Source organism: Lolium perenne, chromosome 3 (genome assembly GCF_019359855.2).
Source record: "Lolium perenne isolate Kyuss_39 chromosome 3, Kyuss_2.0, whole genome shotgun sequence".
NCBI lineage: Eukaryota > Viridiplantae > Streptophyta > Magnoliopsida > Poales > Poaceae > Lolium > Lolium perenne.
Genome location: NC_067246.2, coordinates 263310508 through 263321714, shown reverse-complemented (window position 1 = coordinate 263321714; position 11207 = coordinate 263310508).

Sequence of the window (11207 nt, the reverse complement as noted above, 5' to 3'; positions counted from 1 at the left end):
TTGAGGCAAGACGAGTAATTCGACGCTCCAAAGCTTTCACGGTGGTCAAAGGAGAATTGTACAAGCGAAGTATTTCAGGCGTCCTGCAGAGATGTGTCACACCCGAAGAAGGAAGAATAATTTTGAAGGATGTACACGAAGGAATATGTGGCCACCACGCAAGTAGTCGAGCTATTGCAGCCAAGGTTTTTCGGGCAGGATTCTACTGGTTGACAGCAATCGAGGACGCTAAGGAAATAGTAAGAACTTGCGACGCGTGTCAAAGGTTTGCCGCAAAACCCCACTCTCCAGCAGCAGAACTAACACCAATACCATTGTCATGGCCCTTTGCCCAATGGGGACTTGATATGGTGGGCAAGTTACACAAATCCTGGCCAGGAGGAAAGGAGTACATGCTAGTAGTCATCGACAAATTTACAAAGTAGATAGAAGCGAAGCCGATAAATTCACCGAGATGGAGCATCCGCGATAAAATTCATAAAAGGACTCGTCTTCAGATTTGGAGTGCCCCACGGCATCGTCACGTACAATGGCAGTAACTTCACATCCCACGAATTCAAAGATTATTGCAAAGAAGTGGGTATCAAGTTGCACTTCGCGTCAGTTGCACATCCTCAAACCAATGGGCAAGTCGAGAAAGCCAATGGCATCATCTGCAATGGCATCAAGAAACGCCTGTTAGGACCACTGGAAAAAGCTCGACATACCTGGCCAGAAGAACTACCAAGTGTGTTGTGGAGCATCCGAACAACACCAAATACAGCGACACAGGAGACACCGTTTTTCCTGGTCCATGGAGCAGAGGCAGTACTACCAATAGAAATAGAGCACGACTCCCCCAGAGTCACAGAGTATAATGAAGAAACTTCCAAGATAGCATTGGAAGACAACGTCGACGCACTCGACGAAGCTCGAGACGAGGTACTATCAAGGGTAACCAAATACCAACAGGACTTGAAGAATTACCACAGTCGACGTTTGCGGCCAAGATCTTTTCAGGTGGGAGACCTAGTTCTTCGGCTCACGCAAAAAAGTCATGAAAAACTTGAGTCACCATGGCTTGGCCCTTACATTGTCACGGAAGTAATCGGAGGAGGAGCATACAGGATAAAGGACAAGAAGACAGGGGTGGAGGAGCAAAACCCACTGGAACGTGGCGCAACTCAGGCGGTTCTACGCCTAGAGTCGAAATATAGTCCTTGTAAAACTTCAATGTACTGAAACGCCCGCGAGTTTTCAGACGCACTCTTTTCCTTTTTCGGGGCACCGAGTGGGGCCGAGAAAGGTTTTTAATGAGGCGGGCTCGCGGTGCTGCAATATAATAAAGATAGTGTCAATATATCTTTTCTTTATCGACATGCTCAAAGTCTTTGACCCGACGAATTTCAATATAGTTCATCGACAAAGAAAAGCCTTGCCTTGGTACTAAAATACCTCGTGAGTCAACGAAAATACAAAATAGTACTCAATAAAGAAGCTCGGGGGCTGATATTCGCCATCAATACATATTAAATAAATGCCTTGGTTCAAAACCTCGCAATATACAAATACAGTAAATAGCCACCGAAACATTCGGGAGCTAGACAAATATAGAAATATAATGATTGCTTCACAATATAATCACAATCATGGGTTACAAAGAAGAGTTATCTACAAAGGAAGATAATTAGTCTTGATTCAGTATGTCATCAAGGGTAATTCTGTTTTCTTCAGGAGCAGCGCCAAGAAAATCAGCATAATGACCATCGGCAAAAAAGTCGGCATCCATCCGAAGAAGGTCTTCAATCATTTCTTCGGCTACAGGCGAAACCTTCGTGTTAATTCGGTCGACACCAACTCTTCGGCGCTTTACTTTCTAATGAACTTTCGCAACAACTTGGGTTAGGTCAAGATTTGAGTGACAGATCTGAAGCATGATAAGAGCAAATCTGGCGCCAGCTACCAGTTGAGCTTTGACAAAATCATGGATCCTGTGGGCATCCTTGAATTTCTCCATTAACCCGGGAAGAGTCTTTGGTTGAACGTTCCGAGGAAACATGGAATTATAAACCATGGACAGGGTCTTGGTACAGTAAGTCAAGAAAGTCGCGAGTTTGAGAAGCGCGATCCTGAAATCTGACAATTTGGCGGGTCCTCTCTGGGGTAGCCCAAAACAAAGAACCATGATCAAGGGAAAGATTAACGAGGAGGTTCGTCCTAGTATTTACCCTCTCTTCTTCGGCAACAGCATCAGTAAAGGAACCTATTAAAACAACGGAGCAGAAAATTTTAAGAGACGTAGCATGAAGACGGAAGATATTGAGGTTGAAACAAGCATACCCGACATATCCCACTTTTAGCTTCATTCATCAACTCGAGCATGAAATTTTCTCGAGTAGTCGCCTTTTCAGCCTCGGAAGCAGCGATTTCCTTGGCAGCCACGGCCTCACGAGCTTGCTGAAGTGCAATTTTTTCGGCTTCAGATGACTTGCGAGATTTTTCCATCATCACAAGTGTTTGCTTCTTTGCATACTGAAGCTGCTGCCGAAGTTCATCCAATTCTCGCGGCAAGGAATCTTCGACAGGTATAGCATCAGCAAGAGTTCTCTTTGAGCGAGAAGAAGAAGGCGAAACATTGGAAGGAGTGGAAGATGGAGTGTAGTTATCAAATACCAACTGAAATTTAAAAGACAACATCAATCAGCAAGCAAAAGATAGAGTTTTCATTAATCTTTCGGAATAATTACAAAGGCCTTACAGTGGAGCTAACGAAGTACGTGTCGCCAAATAACTACTTTGGCGACAAGAGCAAAAGAAACAGAGAAATAAAAACAAAGAGGCATGCAACTAGACCTCCGGCCTTGATGAGCTAGGAGTCGAAGCTGGTTTGATCCCGAGATAAGCCAAGATTTTCTTCGTGTTGGGCTTGGCTGCCTTAATCAGGGACCTCCATCTGGATTGCTCTATTTGCTCGGTGTCGCCAACTTTCGTCCAATCAACGGTCTGGTTGGTACATCGGCAACTAGAGCAACAGTGCTTTCGACAGCAATCTTCATGTTCTCCTGACGCATCTTTAGTCCAAGATCTTCTGGTGAATTGAAAGTCTTGGCAAGGGTAAGGAAAGTCGGGGGCTCCTCTTTCTTCGGGAAGAAGTAGGGGAACAGCGCCGACAATCCTGCATTCGCATTGGCCACGCCTTCACGAATTTCGGACCCATGAAGCTCCAGATAAGTAAGTGTGTCAAGGAGAGGGTCATTGACAGGATTCTCCAGATCAAAATCTTGGTTTGTTTGGTCTGCCAAGGAAACAAAACGTTGGTCAACAACAAGAAACAGCGGTTTTCATAAAAAATAGAAGGGATCAATAATATTACTGTGAGTGCGTCGACTTTGTGATTTCAGGCGCTTGAGGATCCCCTGCTCACGAGAAGCTTGTGCAGCTTTATGCTCGTTTAAGGCAGATTCAGCATCCTCAAGTTTTTTCTGCAGTTCCTCGACACTAGCAGCTTTTGCTTTGGCTTCATCAGCCTCGGCTTTGGCTTCGCTAGCAACAAGTTCGGCCTTCTTGCGAGCCGCCTCACTTTGCTCAAGTTTTTGAGCAAGTGCGTCGGCACGTTTGTTGGCCTCTGCAAGTTTCTCTATCGAGATATAAAAAAAAGGGGAGAAGAAAGATCAAAAATCGCGACAAGCAACAGGAGCAAAAAGTCAAGAAAAAAAAACGGCAAGTATAAAGTTGTTACCTTCGGCTCTGCTAGCATACTCACGGTACCCAATAAATTGGGATCCGATTCGGAGAAGCTCTTTGATCATGGGCTGTTAAAGAAGAACATAGCAAGAGAAACATCGGCATGAAAAGAGAGTGAAGGCGTGAAAAAGCAAAATAGTAAAAATATAGATATCGACAAACTTACATCATCTAAGAGCAGAGTCGACGAGCTGCCCAGTTGAGGGGCAGGTTTATCAATTGTTTCAATCCTTGTCCTTTTTGGTGAAGGAGCAAGGGGGCTTGACGGCGGAGTTGTGGTGACGATGTTTTGTTGAGGAGGCGAGGTTTCTTCTCCTTCAACTAGCGTGTCTGAGGCAAGTACAGTATGTGACGTGCTTGTCCGAGGAGCCACGTCAACAGTTGGTACTTCCTCCTCGTCATCACTGTTGATCAAAAATCGGCAGCATAAAAAGTAAGACAAGATAAACACATCGAGTACAGAAAAAGGGAGAAATAAAGGTGACTTACGAGCTGACGAGGGATTCAATATAAGGATCATAAGCTGCCTTCGGATGAGAAGGAACAACTTTTTCAGCCTTAGAAGTGCCAGAATCTTCGGCATCATTCCTTTTCCTTTTGTTCCTTGGGGAAACAGTAGGAGGAAGGGATTGCGTCGACTCGCTGGCTTCAGATTCAACTTCTTTTTCATGGGAAGCCGCAGATTTGTGAGAACCCGCGACTTCACTTTCAGGAATAGAAGAACCTTGGGTGTCTTCGGCAACGATAGCCTGTTCTTCGACTTCTCCATCCTCAGGAAGAGGAGGAAGGGAAGCCATAGTAGGATGGTTCTGCAAGAAAATAGCGACAAAAGAAAAAATTAGAGAGATATCAATACAATAAGATGCAAGGAAAGTTCGGAACAAGACAGAAACTCGAGAAGACAAAATACCTCGGGGAGAGGATTGGCGGAGCTGTATGGTTCCACGCGACAAGAGGAGGGAATAGGATCCTTCTTGGCCAAGCGGGAAACTCTTCGAATCAACTTCTCCAAGTCCTTTGCAGAAAGATCACTGGAGACTCTATTGGCGTCGTTTTCTCCGGAATACGTCCAAAGGGGATTTTTGCGAGCCTGAAGAGGCTGCACTCTAATCCTAAGGAAGTAGGCAGTGATTTGAACACCAGATAGTTCTTTGCCTCGAGTATTTTGAAGCTGATGAATACGAGATATAAGTGCTTCTGTCGCCTTTTTCTCTTCTTCGGAAGCTTCAGCGTCCCAGGAACGGCGGCGCTGAATTTTGGCACTTCCGTCGAAAGGGATTATGTTGTGTTCCACAGAGTTGGCACTTTTTTCGTGAATGTAGAGCCATCTTTTGCGCCATCCTTGGACAGAATCAGGAAACTTGACGTCGAAATAATCAACGTCAGTTCGGACACAGATAACAACGCCGCCTATGTTATAGGTGGCGTTGTGAGAGCCATTGCGGCGGAGGCAGAAAATGCGTTTCCACAGAGCCCAATTAGGAGGGATTCCAAGGAAGCATTCGCACAGTGTGATAAAAATGGAAATGTGGAGGATGGAATTAGGGGTCAACTGGTGCAGTTGAATCCCGTAAACAAAAAGAAGGCCGCGGAGGAAATCGTGAATTGGGGCCGAAAGGCTGCGGATGAGGTGATCAACGAAACTAACCCGGTACTCCATTGGAGGGTTGGGGTAGCTTTCTTCACTGGGAAAGCGGATGGCGTCTTCTTTCTTCATCAGGCCAAGCCTCTTCAGCATGTTGACGTCCTGGTTGGAGATTTTAGATCTCTCCCACTCAAGATCTTCGGCGGCCATCTTGGACTCTGGAGTGCTGTGGCGAGTGAGTCGCGTGCGCGGTGGCATCAACGGCAATGGAAAAAGCAATGTTCGTGAGTGCGGAAGATCAGAGAGAGTTGGGCTCAGGGGAAGTTTTTGCAAAGGGGGACAGATGTGCGGCGCAAGCGAAGGAGTGAACGGAGGTTGAAGAAAGGTTTATATAAGAATCAGGCGAATCAATGCACCGTTGGATGAAGAAATCGTGTGGTGAAAAAAGATCTTCTAGATAAAAGGGTAAAAAGGTATTTTTACTGAGATAGGCGTTACTGTACGTGCGCCAGAAAAAGCGGAGGACGTGTGTCCCCCACTTGCACGACGTGTCAACATGGTGGAAACAATGGACCCACAAGGCAGAAAAATCACGACTATTAACAGAGATGAAGTAAATTTGGTTAAGGAAAGCATGCCGACAAGAAAAATAAAAGAAGATTGGCGACAGGAGAAGTTATTAAATACTTCGGGAGCCTTTGATCAAATACAAGTTTTTGCCCAAATGCTCGGGGGCTACTTCGATAAAAAGTAAAATTTCGAGTATGGCAATATAGAAATTGCGGGAGCCTACAACCAAGCACAAGTCCTTGGCTGTAGCCTCGGGGGCTACTCCCATCGGGAGCGCTGTTCGCGCACCCGAGAGATAAAAAAAAGAAGAAGAGAGATCATATTGGGAAATAATGATAATATAGTGACAAGGTGGACTAAAATGTTGAGCCTACAACCAAGCACAAGTTTTTGGTTGTAGCCTCGGGGGCTACTCCCATCGGGAACGCTGTTCGCGTGCCCGATGAAATTAACAAAGAAAAGATAGAAACGCAAGAGAGTATATTTTGAGTTATAATTAACTCTACATATACTCCCATCAGGAGAGCAATATAAGTCATATTTGACTCGATAAAATGTGCCATTCCAACAGCCGGAAAAGCACTCGACAATATATTCTCAGAACGCCAAAGTTGCGATCAATTTTTGAATGCCGCAAATTTGCGAAGGTAAGACCCCGGATCCGTTCTGCTGGGCGTGGCACCGCCGAAGACTGCGCTCTGCTACTTTTATCCGTATCAACAGATACGAAGAAAAATCCTAACGGACGCGTTAGGTACTCGATAAATTTGACTGGGACTCGACAGAATGGTAAGACCTTAAGCGGCACCTGTCGAAGTTTACACCAGTATCCCGGAATCATGTCCAGGGACGTGATCTCGAAGTAGGTTTTTGCGGATTGCCACTAGAGCAGTTAACTAGTACCTGATCCGTCAGATGAACTAGCCCCAACTACCAGTATCCCTGTACAATATAGAATTTTATGTGAAGAAATATAAAAAAGTTAAAGCTCTCGAGTAAAAATAAACAGTGGAGATTTTCCCTGACTCTACGATTCAAGCAAAATCTCGGGGGCTACTGACATAGGCATCCCAAATGGGCCTGCCGAAGATAGTACCCGGGGTTTACTGAAGACTCAATACCCGAAGAATAAAGAAGATTCGGGAGCCCAAGATATATTAAGGAAAGTTAGAGTTGTAATAGGAAGTGTTATTTGTAAATCTGGCGGGATGAGTTAGATACCGTCCCGGACTCTGTAACTTGTACAAAACGAAACCCTCGGCTCCGCCTCCTATATTAAGGAGGAGTCGAGGGACGAAGAGGCAATCGAATCATTATTACAAACCCTAGTTTTCATAATCATCGAGTACTTTTCGGCTCAAACCTTCGAGATCTACTTGCCCTCTACTTCTAACTAAACCCTAGCCTTCAATCCATAGGCATTGACAAGTTGATACCTTGTCAGTGAGCGCCCAGTTACCGCAGTCTGGCACGTATGTGCACATGTACCCGTGAGGGATCTCCTTAGGCGCCTCATGCAAGAACTGGCAGTCACTAGGGTCACCACCGATCTTGTAGACGACGAATGCCGGTGAATTCGGCACTTCCGGTGCTGCCAACGCAAATGGCAGCGGTGGACGGGACTGGAGTGGCATCTCTCCTTGGTGTGTCCCGAGAGCTGGTCCTGACGGAGAGTACTGGTGCCTCATGATCTCCTGGATCACCCGGAGAGCGACACGCTCCAAAGTGTTCACCAGGTTCTCAGAGTGGCGGTGCAGCGAGTGAGCCACCATGTAGTTGATCTCCTGACGTAGGGCCCTGGTGCGTTCTTCTGACGGGGCAGAGAGGTCTATCCCATCGAGCGCACCATCAAGCGAGAACCCCTTCCACCTGATGCCATGTGAACGGGTTCTGTGAAAAGAGCCGATGAGGTCGGCTTCGAGGATTGCTTTGACCTCGTCATACTTCTTCTTGAGCTCGTCGGTCAGATCCTCGTACGTGACTGGAGTGCCGTCCGCCATCTCAGATGTAGATGGCGATGTGGTTGATGTCGAAGCTTGTCCCACCGGGCGTGCCAGAATGTGTTGCGGTCAGAAACCCACCGGCGGGCAGCGACGGGCAACACAGTAGAGCCGGGAACAACTTAGGGCTGCGGCTGGCCCTGGTCCCTCCGAGCGATGGCCCGCAAAGCCTCTGGAACACACGTCCGATGCTGGTGCAAGGGCGTGCCACCTGACCTATACCTGGTCAGGAAGGTGATGGAGATGCCTCGCTTAGTTTCCTGCATGGCATACACGTAAACATTAAATACGAGCCTCGATCGGCTCTCAGGTTATCCTGTGAATCGGCTCAAGGAGCCGATCCACCCATGATTCGTACGAGGTGCACGAATATATGGTGGTCCTGCTTGATCAAGATAAAGCTAAAGCGATCTACGACGATTTAGGGTTTTCACCGCATAATCAGATCATCCTACTCACGATTGGGCCTCGCGGTCACGTACGGTGATCGTAAGCCGGTCCTAGACAAGGCCTAAAAACCAACACGAGGTTGATCCTCGGAACATCCTGTCTAGGGCTAGCAAACGACACCCTACGCATCGCTGGATCCTCCAACCCTTTGTAAGGCCTAACTATTGCAGATATTAAACTAATCCTTGAAGAACAAGGAGCAACCGTAACGGATCGGATCTACTAAATAATGATCAAGCGGGGTGCCGCCCCTACACCTAAAATAGGTGTAAGGGCGGCTAGATATATAAGGGTTGCACTACGACAGCATATGATACGAAGAACAATGCTAACCCTAACACATCTAAGATAACTACGTTGCTCGCCATCAACAAGGCTTCAGTACGAGCAACGCATGAACAACGTAATAAGCTTGTGCTGCCTAGATCGCAAGATGCGATCTAGGCAGCATGATGCTTACCGGTAGAAACCCTCGAGAAGAAGGAGTTGGCGATGCGCCGAGATTGATTTGTGGTGAACGTTGGTTGTTGTTTATTTCATAAACCCTAGATACATATTTATAGTCCAGGGGACTTTCTAACGTGGGAATAATCCCCACCGTGCACGAGACAAACTCTACCTAACCGACACGTATCCTACTATGTTACAGATACACGGGCCAACTAGCCCAAACTTTGCATAACAGGCCGATTCACGTATTTCTTCTATGTATATTCTTCAAATCCATCTTGATCGCGGCCCACCTCTGACTCGGTCAAATTCTGGTGATAACAGGGAGCCATGATCGTCGTGGCCGCTTCCGGAACCAATTTCTGATGCTGTGATACTCTGATCATTATGCTCAGGTTCATAAACCTTATCAAGTACTATTATCCTCCCACTCAAATACTTCGATAGAAAACAATTTCTTGGAAATAAGCAAGTAACATTAACAAAAACTTTTGTCTTTTACTTCATAGTGGGAAAAATTCCCAATTCATTCTTTGGGATAACCAACAAAGACATTCATCCGGTTTTGGTTGTAAACTCATTTACTTATACCAAAATTTTAAGAAAGGACTATTAGGGTTTATACCCATGCCATAACTTGTATGGTGTCATTTCAACGGATCATGATGATGCTCTATTTAGTGTAAAAGCGGTAGTCTCTAAAGCATAATCCACAAAATATAATGGCGTCATATTATTTTATCTCATCACTAATCCAACAAGGTTTGGATACATCTCTCGGATACTTCATCATCACTATGATACTCCAAGAAACGTGAGTTGTAGAACAACTTCATAACTCGCTTAGATGTTCGCTAAAACTCGTAATAAAAATATTTCCACTATGATCCAATCATAGATATTTGACTTTTCTATTACGATGATTTCCACTCCATGCTGAAATTTATTTGAATCCATTCAAATGTTTCAAACTTCTTCCTTATCGAATATATCCACATATATATACTCAATTCATTGTTGGAAGTTTTCATGAAGTAGAAGAATCTCCCGCACACAACTATGCTCAGTGAACCACATACATCATCTTGTATGTTTCCACTAAGTTAGTTGCCCGTTCAACTCTTGGCCTATGAACGGTATTTCAGTCATTTTCTTTAGAAAAGATTTGCAAGCGCCAAACGATTCAAAAATCAAATGACTCCAAAAATCCATTTGCATGCAGTTCCTTCATGTGTTCCTCTCTAACATGACCTAAATGGAGGTTCCACAAATAAGTGGAATTCAAATCATTTGCCTTATGGCATTTTAGCGTCAGTGTTATGTATGTGTGTTTCACCATTAAGATTTATAATAACTTATCCATCGTACATGGAGTAATGTCATAAATTGAACAACTCATTGTTTTCATTTGACCAGAGCAAAATAACAATTATTAAGTTCTTTATTATAAATTCTAAGGGCTAGATAGAATGCCAACGACGAACATAATAATACTTTATTTTTGTTCCAAATGTGCATTCCTATCATATTCCTTGTCAGTCACTTAGGCTATTGTATTCTTGTATTGCGTTGTTTTGTACTACACTTCATACCAACCAATATGGTACAAATACCCGAGAATTTCATTGTGTGACCAAACTAGGAATACAACCATAACATGTATATCATTTATATACACCTGAGCTAGACTTTCTAGTCTTTTCTTTTCTTTCTGCCAAAATATCTTTTGCAGTTTCTCTTTTAGCTTTCCTCATTATTCAGAAAAATACTTCAATATCATTAACTTCTAGGTTTGTTGGTCAAATACCAATAACCTTGAGGTTCTTACTTTGAAGTTGATCATCATATGACAAGTGTTCCAGATTTCACTATTAGTAACTTTGTAATATGATAAACAATTTCACTCATAATTTTATCCATCATATCATGATGACTTTTCGAGACCATGTCTGTACATGCTTGGCTCGTAAAGTTTAACCTCAGTATTTGCACGTGCAAATCTGGCTTGCACCCGTTGTATGCACAAGTAGAATCTATAACACCCGATCATCACGAGATGCTTCGAAACGACGAGTCTTAGCAACGGTGCATACTAAGGACGATCACTTCATGGATATGCGAATATCGTTAGTGCCACAATAGTTGGAGGATTGGGACGCCTTGCGTCTTCAACCTTCGTACATTCCCATAAAACTTATGAGTTTATATAGTCTCACCAAATTATATTCTATCACCTTGCAATAAGGTCTTAGATATCACATATATCTCATACCTTGCTTATTTCTAAAAACAAAATTTTCAGCTCCTTACTTTTCAAACAGATTTGAACTTCAAGTTTCACGGAGACAAGATGACTTTAGGTACTAATTGAAACCATAGTTCTTTGAATCAACAATGTGAGGTTTACTAAAAGTTTGTAATAGGACTTA